The sequence below is a fragment of the Meleagris gallopavo genome, chromosome 1 (assembly GCF_905368555.1).
Source record: "Meleagris gallopavo chromosome 1, MGAL_WU_HG_1.1, whole genome shotgun sequence".
Classification (NCBI taxonomy): Eukaryota; Metazoa; Chordata; class Aves; order Galliformes; family Phasianidae; genus Meleagris; species Meleagris gallopavo.
The window spans coordinates 143,904,282-143,912,060 of record NC_139404.1 but is presented as its reverse complement, the minus strand read 5'-3'; positions in this window follow the sequence as shown (position 1 = coordinate 143,912,060).

Genomic DNA, 7,779 nt, shown 5'->3' with positions numbered 1-7,779 from the left:
GCCAGCTTTCATTCTAGTAACTTGTCAACACAAGCCATGTTCAGAGGAATGCTGATATAAAATACATCTCTAGCAGGGAGCGCAGCACTGTGGCAACAAAGGTATGCAGTACACTTTGATGAGAGGTGATGCAGCCATCATTTCCAGAACTTTTAATAGGATGTGCGATACGTAGGTAGCCTGACAACTGCAGGTGGTTATGAAGCTGCTGTTTAGCTCAAGACCAAATCTAAACATTTTTTTGTGGAGGTAAAGAGATACAATGCGTCTGATGCAAGGAAGCTTTCTAGCTTTTCAGTGAGAAAGAAGCTAGATGGAGCTAGCTAAGACATTATTTCTTTCTGTTTTGAGATGACATCATTGCGTAAATTTCTGAACTGGACTGAAGTCACAATTAGTAATCATATTGCCACCCAGATACGGATGCTTTTTATTAATACAGTATGAAATAAGTTTCATAGCCTTTAGGTAAGTTGTTCTCCCTAGTATGTTTAAGATAGACAAGGAAAGCACTCAGATAACAATCCTGTAAATATTCTTCTTGTATTTGCTAATGAGCAAGAGAAAATAGAATAATCCTCAGGTCTGCATCTTTTAAGACAGCAAACAATTAACAGCTTAAATGATTTATTACAGGAAAGAAAAAAAAAAAGTGCAACTGCCAGTTTTATGAATATCAGCAGCTCCATTTAGAAAGCCCACCTTTACAGGTAGATTACATAAGAGGTATCACTGCCAAGTGCTGCACAGCTGCTGCCACCTAACAAACAAAAAACCTCAGCTCACTGACCTCAGGAGGTTCCGAGAAGAGAAGCAGAATTGCATGGCTGCTGGGCCAAGTATTTCTGTAGAGGGTAAATGCATCTTTCTGTCGGTATAAAGTCAATTGTGGACTGGCGTGATGGTGGAGCAGAGGTTACTCCATTGCCCAGTGAAATACTGCTGAGGTTTCTACCTCAACTACAGGAGCAAAGACTGGACTTGGAACTGTTCTACTGGAAGAATAGAGTACAATCTGTCCCAGGAAATAAAACATGTGTTTTAAGGGTTTAAAGGCCCTGAACGATTGAGATCTCAGTCACTGTTAGGTATGATTATTTTCCACCCACCAGTTGGGCTTCAAAACTGCTTATTTACTTGTAGATGTTACCGTAGGGGCACAAAGTATTATCCTGCTCATAATACTTTCTTTCCCCAGTAGCTACCATTACTTCCAGTGGCCACAACCGGAGCCACTCAACATTAGCTGGCAACTTTATTTTACTTTTTTCTTATGGAAATGCAAAGAATGTTCTTTTGTTACATGTTGATTTGGTATGGTGTCTGCATTTAAAGTGCATCCATGTTGTAGATGAGCTATGCTTTTCACATTATGTTCTTTCTTTTGGTTTTCAGGCAAATTAATTAACATGATACAGAAAAGGGAGAATACAAATGCTGAAGCCCTCACTTTAAGCCCTCATACTCTTTTGTTCTCCATTATTGCACCAAATTATTTAATTGGGTCTCTCTGATTGTGCATAGACACAGAAAAGAACACAGTCTATTGTGAGAAGCCCTATAACCATAATGCAGTATCAAATTCAATTCCCATCAAAAGTGCTTGCTGCTAAAAGCCTGTACTGTGGCTGCAGATTAATGAAGATCTGCATTGAGCAAAGTGGTGGTCGTAGAGACATTATTTTTCTCCAATAGAAGGCCTATTCTTGAAGAACAATAAAAGCATAGAAAAGCGTTAGTCTGCTTATGGATGGAAATAAATCAAAATGAATAAGAGGGTTGATGGAAATAGTCTGAAAGCAGTAGAGTGGAATTCTGAAAATACTGTTTTTGTTTTGTAAGGATTTTTTTTTTTCCCATAGCCTCTCAAAAATGCTGCTTGATGGAAGCTCAAAAGCCTTGGAGTGAAGGACAAATCTGAAAAATCAGAAACTAATTGCAGAAAATCAGCATTTCACAAATGCATTTTTTTTTTCTGCAGAAATGTTGCACAGAATCAGGGATCAGAATAAGAGGAAAATGTAAAGAAGAATGAAAATCAGTCATATTAACTAATGTACAAGTCTGATCCAAAGAGTAGTGAAGAGCTCTGAGCAGCATTCAGTTACTTCAGATGAACTCTTCGCTTTTCCTTTTTTTTTTTTGTCACAATCTGTTGGTTTTTGGTAGTTTTTGTTTTTTTTCTCCTTTCAATGTCAAAATCGACTGTGCTTGGTTACATTACCTGTTAAGGCCAAATCCCACCATACTAACCAGCAATAAGAATATCACTAGCAACCTTATCTAGACAAGTCTATTACTATAATACTAGACACTTTCTTTAAATAGCTGGATGGTTACTTCACTTACCAGGGTTTTCACCCAGCACTGCTCAGTGCTGGACAGGTCTGAAGAATGAATAGAATACTCATGTAAAGCAAGTAGTCCAGTCCTTGTCACGCCATGGTCAGTGATGATAAGTCAGGCCAGGAATAGAGGTGGAGACCCAGAGTACATTACCTGAAGTCATGCCCAAGCTGAGATAGCTAGGTAAGGATGTTAAGCAGGCTCAATCTTCTCTCTGGAGGTCTGTCTTCCATATTCATTTTGACTGTGTAAAGAAAAAGTGTGGCATCTGTCATCCTGACTCAGGTGTGTGTTCTAGTCACTGTTGGCCAACTTAAATGAGTCAAGACGAATTTTAAGCAGAGATTTGTATTTTAAGTACTTACACTCACTCCTTCATCCATTTCTAGCAATCCAAATCCACATACAATTGTAGGTGATTAATAGCAAGAAATCCTCTTTCCAGAGCTGATTTCCTAACACCAGAATTGCAAGGGTTGGAAGGTTGGAAGGAACCTCGAGAGATCAGCGAGTCCAGCCGCCCTGCTAAAGTAGGTACCTTACAATAGGTCACACAGGTAGGTGTCCAGATGGGTATTGAATATCTCAATAGAAGGAGGCTCCGCAACTTCTCTGGACAGCCAGTTTCAGTGCTCCATCACCTACCACAGCTTGTTGTAGCCACAGAATGAGAAAAGATGCAGGTTCTTAAATTGTATTCATGAACCCACCTTGTTGATTTACTTAGGGTTTCAGTAGCCACCTGAAGTTTACACTGCTACCTGCTATTAGTTCACTGGACGTGGAAAATGTGCTTCTTGATCTGTATTTTATGCTGAATTAAGTCATGAAAAGTATGCAGCAACCTTGAATTGTGCATTAGAATAAATTCTCACTAGACTAAGCAGTGCACTTTCTCATTTAGCATTTTTATTTCCCAGATCAAGCTCACTGTAGACGAGAAGAAATTCCAGAATAGATCCATTGAGTGGTGTCCCTCTGGTGACACATGTATTGAAAAAGAACTTTTAAAAGGGCTTATTTATGGAAAGATCTCAATATCAAAACACTATACCTCCTCAGAAAACTGCCCCTATGCATCCAGACACGCCTACACTGATTTCTGGGTCAAGACTTGTCGTCTTAGAGGCTGTGAACATGTGTGGGGATGGTCTGTAAATCCAAGCTGGTCTGAGCATGGGCAGCTGTAGCACTGAGCATGTCTGGGCAGTTTAAGATACTGTATATTACATTTACATTATCCAGGGACTGTTATGTGCAGTCTTATGATCTCTGCACAGAATTAAGAGTAACTAAAATTTATGTTGAATAAAAAGGTCTGAAAATAGAATAGGGTTAACCACAAACTAACACATCCTTTCACTGGAAAAGGATTCTGTGCCTGTGAAATGCCCTGAGTATATCCCGCATCTCTGCATGGGCTGGAAGAGACAGTACAGGACCGAAGGGGCTCCTGTGCCCTTCCTGGGACACAGCTGAAGGCGAGCAAGGACACTTCATGGTGCCCAAAGTGACACCATTGCTTTTTGTAACAGAGTGCCAGCTGCCTATAAGCACTGTGTCCTAGGTCTGTCCTGTGTCAGCAGATGGGAGCCTTCCTAAGGGGTTAAATCATCTGTGACAAACTGTACCCATTCATGTAGCACAAGCTAGATAAAATATTGGGTTTATTGTTCACTTCTTGGTTCCCTCTCATTGAACTTTCTCTTCTTGGTAACTGGTAATAGTAATCCAGATGAAGTATGTGGTTTAGGCTGCACTGATGCTCTCCATCACCATCCTCTCCACACCCTCTCAGAGTAAGGTGTATGTTATCCTGAACATAGTGAGACAAACTATCATTTGGAGGGGGACATGCTGAACATTTGGCATATGGTCACCAACATATACAGAGTGGATTCAGTAGCTCCAAAATGTTGGGTGCCAAGAAGGTCTTCACTGTTCATAGATAGATCCTATCTCCATCTCCAAGGAAAGGACAGCATTTTCTTGGAAATGATCTGGAGCTGCCTGTGATGGGGAAAGAGAGGTTGCAGTGATCCTAATTTTTGGCACAATACTCCTAATTTTTCAGACACAGTTCCCTAGCACTGGCAGGTAAAACCTTACATTTTTCAGGTAAATATATACCTGATGTAGATCACATCCTATCAAGGGCAGGAATCCATAGCGCTGCCAGCTGGTCTGAGAGCTGTCACCTAAGGCAGCCACAAACCACCTGCACAAGGGCCCTGTAGGGAAGTCAGCAGCCATACCAGCTGGCTATAGTTCCTCATGGTTGTTCTTCTGCCCACTTCAGGTCACACCAAGTTTATAAACCTTACAAACCATGTCAAATGAATTGATTACTTTGGATGGCATTATTCATGCAGCAAACAATTACGTACCTGACATTTAAATACTTTTGCTGAACCCTAACCCAAGACTAATCAAGGACCAAATGAAAGTTCTTCACTCATCTTATTCAATCAGACAAGAAAGCAAACTAAACAAAATCAGACAAAAGTATATTGAGCTCACACATAGCTCCCTCACTGCTCATTCAAATCCTTGATGTTTGTTAGGAAACGGTGCAAAACTGCACTTGCAGATTTATACACCTGCTTTTGCTCTAGCAAAATGAAGGTGGGAATGAAAGTCTGTTCTGAGCTGGGGGAGAACCCCTCGCCTTTGCTGCAGCCTAACTGATCTCTCCACACCAAGTATTTGAATTTGGCATTTCCACCATCAAGTTATCTTACACAAATTCTCACCAGTTTTCATAAGCTCCAGGATTTGAGGTGTTAATGACCAAAGCTTCTTATCGAGCAACTCCTTTCCTAGGCCAAACTTCCCTCAGTAAATGCTGTGAGCACCTCACGTCTTCACTGTCTTTGAAACACCCATCTCTGTTTTGCAACAAAGGCACTCCGGACATAGTGAGCTTTGCACTGTGTTATAACTTTCGTATTACCCTTTGCACAGCCATTTTACTTCAGCTGCATACTGTGTATCATTCATTGCAAGTTTACTTCATTCTCTGGATTCATGGCTGATGCTCTCTGGACCATAAAATTTCAGCTGCAAAACCAGAACATCTCATTATTTCTGAAATATCGAGCTTGTATCTTCTTGATAAATAATTCCTACTAGTATAATGTATCAGACTAAAACATATTTTCTGAGGCCAGTGAGGTTAAAGCGGCAATCTCACCTTTTTTAATTTTTTTGCCCTGAAGACAGTGATTTCCATATATAGAGTGACCCCGGTTTGTGTTGAACATGGGGAATGAGGATGAAGCATGAAACGACACATATTGCTGTCAGAGATTTGAAATGAGGCCTGCTAACCTGTAGGCAGCCTTACAGGACTAATCAGTCCCTCACATTACCAATGTATTCAGATTGCTGCATGCAGCAGCCAGCAATGACCGGGGAAGTTTTCTTTTTTTATCACTGCCATTGACAAACATTACATTTTAATGCAATTCTCCCTTTCCTTCCACCGTCTAAAAAAAATCTTTTGACACCATATCTCTGAGACACTGGTCTCATCTGGTTTCCTTGATGCTTGAAGAGTGGGTGCGACTGTGTTGATTTGCTTTTGAATATACATTAGTCAGCAGTGCTTAAACAGCTGATAACATTTTTTTACTCTTGTAGCTGACAACACAAACTCTTTTGAATTCATCTTGTTTCTTAAACTTTGCCTCTGAAGTTTAGAGTAGCCCGAAACACCTGAGCTGAGTTTGTTTGGAGATGATGGAAGATGCCTGAGCAAGAGTGAAAGCCAAAACCTGTCTTACTCACAAGAGTTTTCTTTTTTATAGTATTCCAAACATCAGCCAAAACATTAACAAAAGAGCTTCTCGAATCCCTAAGTTCCTTACTTTCCTATTCAGACAACACACCCAGCAAAAACTGGTTTTCCCATTTTGCTGATAAATGTAATTTAAATATACTCTTTCAGGTGATTGTTGTACTAAGTAGTACTTCATCTACAGACAGTGGTGTTTCTTGTGTTTTGGTGTTACGTGACATCTCTGTTTCAAGGTTTTGTGTGGGGAAAGCAAAGCACGAAAACATAGGAAAAAAACCACTAGCTGCTCCAGTGAGTAGCAGCTACTCAGTGCACAAATCCCATTTAGCCCACCAGACTCTGGGGGAGGAGAACCGTGTGGTAGGAAGGGCTGCTGTTCAGTTGCTAACTTCTAACAAACAGATAAAGCAGTGGTGCTCTCTGTCCATCTGTCTCACCAGGTTTCCTCAGCACTTTCTCCCTAACTGGGATCCTTCTTAGGAAAGGAATATGGAACTTGCACCACAGCTTGCTGTGTTTGGTTCTGGGCTTGCTTTTAGGACCAAAGTATAGCAAATGGTGAGAGGAAAAATGCATGCCGTTGGTCTGTATTATCTGTAATGCTAGAGAGTTTAGGGAGGATGTTTTACATCTCTCATCCTCAGAGGGTGCTGCTCCAGGGTGGCATGGGACAATGTGACCCACTCTTTTACCCCCACCCTGGGCTGTGCATTCCTTTCCCCTCCCTGCTTCTGGCACCAATGCTCAGACGAATCGCCAGCAAGCTAGCTCCAGGCACAAAATTAGCTGAAATCTAACTTGGGATTTAAAAAAAAATAATGAATGGAAGCCTAAAACTGTTGTGGAATCAGATCCTAAATGTGCTTAGCAGCTCTTAGAGATAATAAGCCCCCCACACTTTCCAACCCAACCATATTTCGTCCTGGAATAAAAGAGGAAAGAGAAGGAGATGTGCTATCCTAGAGCTGTTCCCCAGTCTGTGCATCCATAGGGCATCCCTCTATACATGTAGGGCTGCCCCAGCCCACTCCAGGAAGAGCAGCTCTGGCAGTGGAGTGATGTGGTCACACCAGCATGGCGCTTTATTTAGCTGGGCAGATGTCAAAGCTGCACTTGAAGATGGCATCAGCTGGCTCTTATGGTCAAGCTGGGTCACAGGTCTTCCATAGGTTCCATGTACACGTGGGGACATGTTGGACATGCCATGTACTTGAGAAGGCATCTGTCCATGGGCAAATGCACTGAGTCCCAGTACTCCATTGAGAGGAACTGCATGGATGCACCATTGCATATTCCTCCAGTTCACTCCCTCCCTCAGTCTGGAGATCAGCCTCCCTCCTTGTCATCGTCTGTCACTTCTCAGTGCTTAATTCCCTCTCAGGGGGATTCACCTGGAGGTTCAATTTACCACAAAACTCAAAAGCAGCTCAGGGTAAACATCTGCTCTTCATGAAACAGAAAAAGAGAAAGTTACCACTGAGGTTTTACATGGGTGTTATTTTTCCCCTTGTGTGCAGTTGAACTTGATTTTTTTCTTAATATAAAAGAGCTTCAAAGGCAGTTTAAATAAATAAATAAGCTTGATGAAGTGATAGAATTTTTCTGGAGGAGAGATCATCAGCAACTTCATTTTA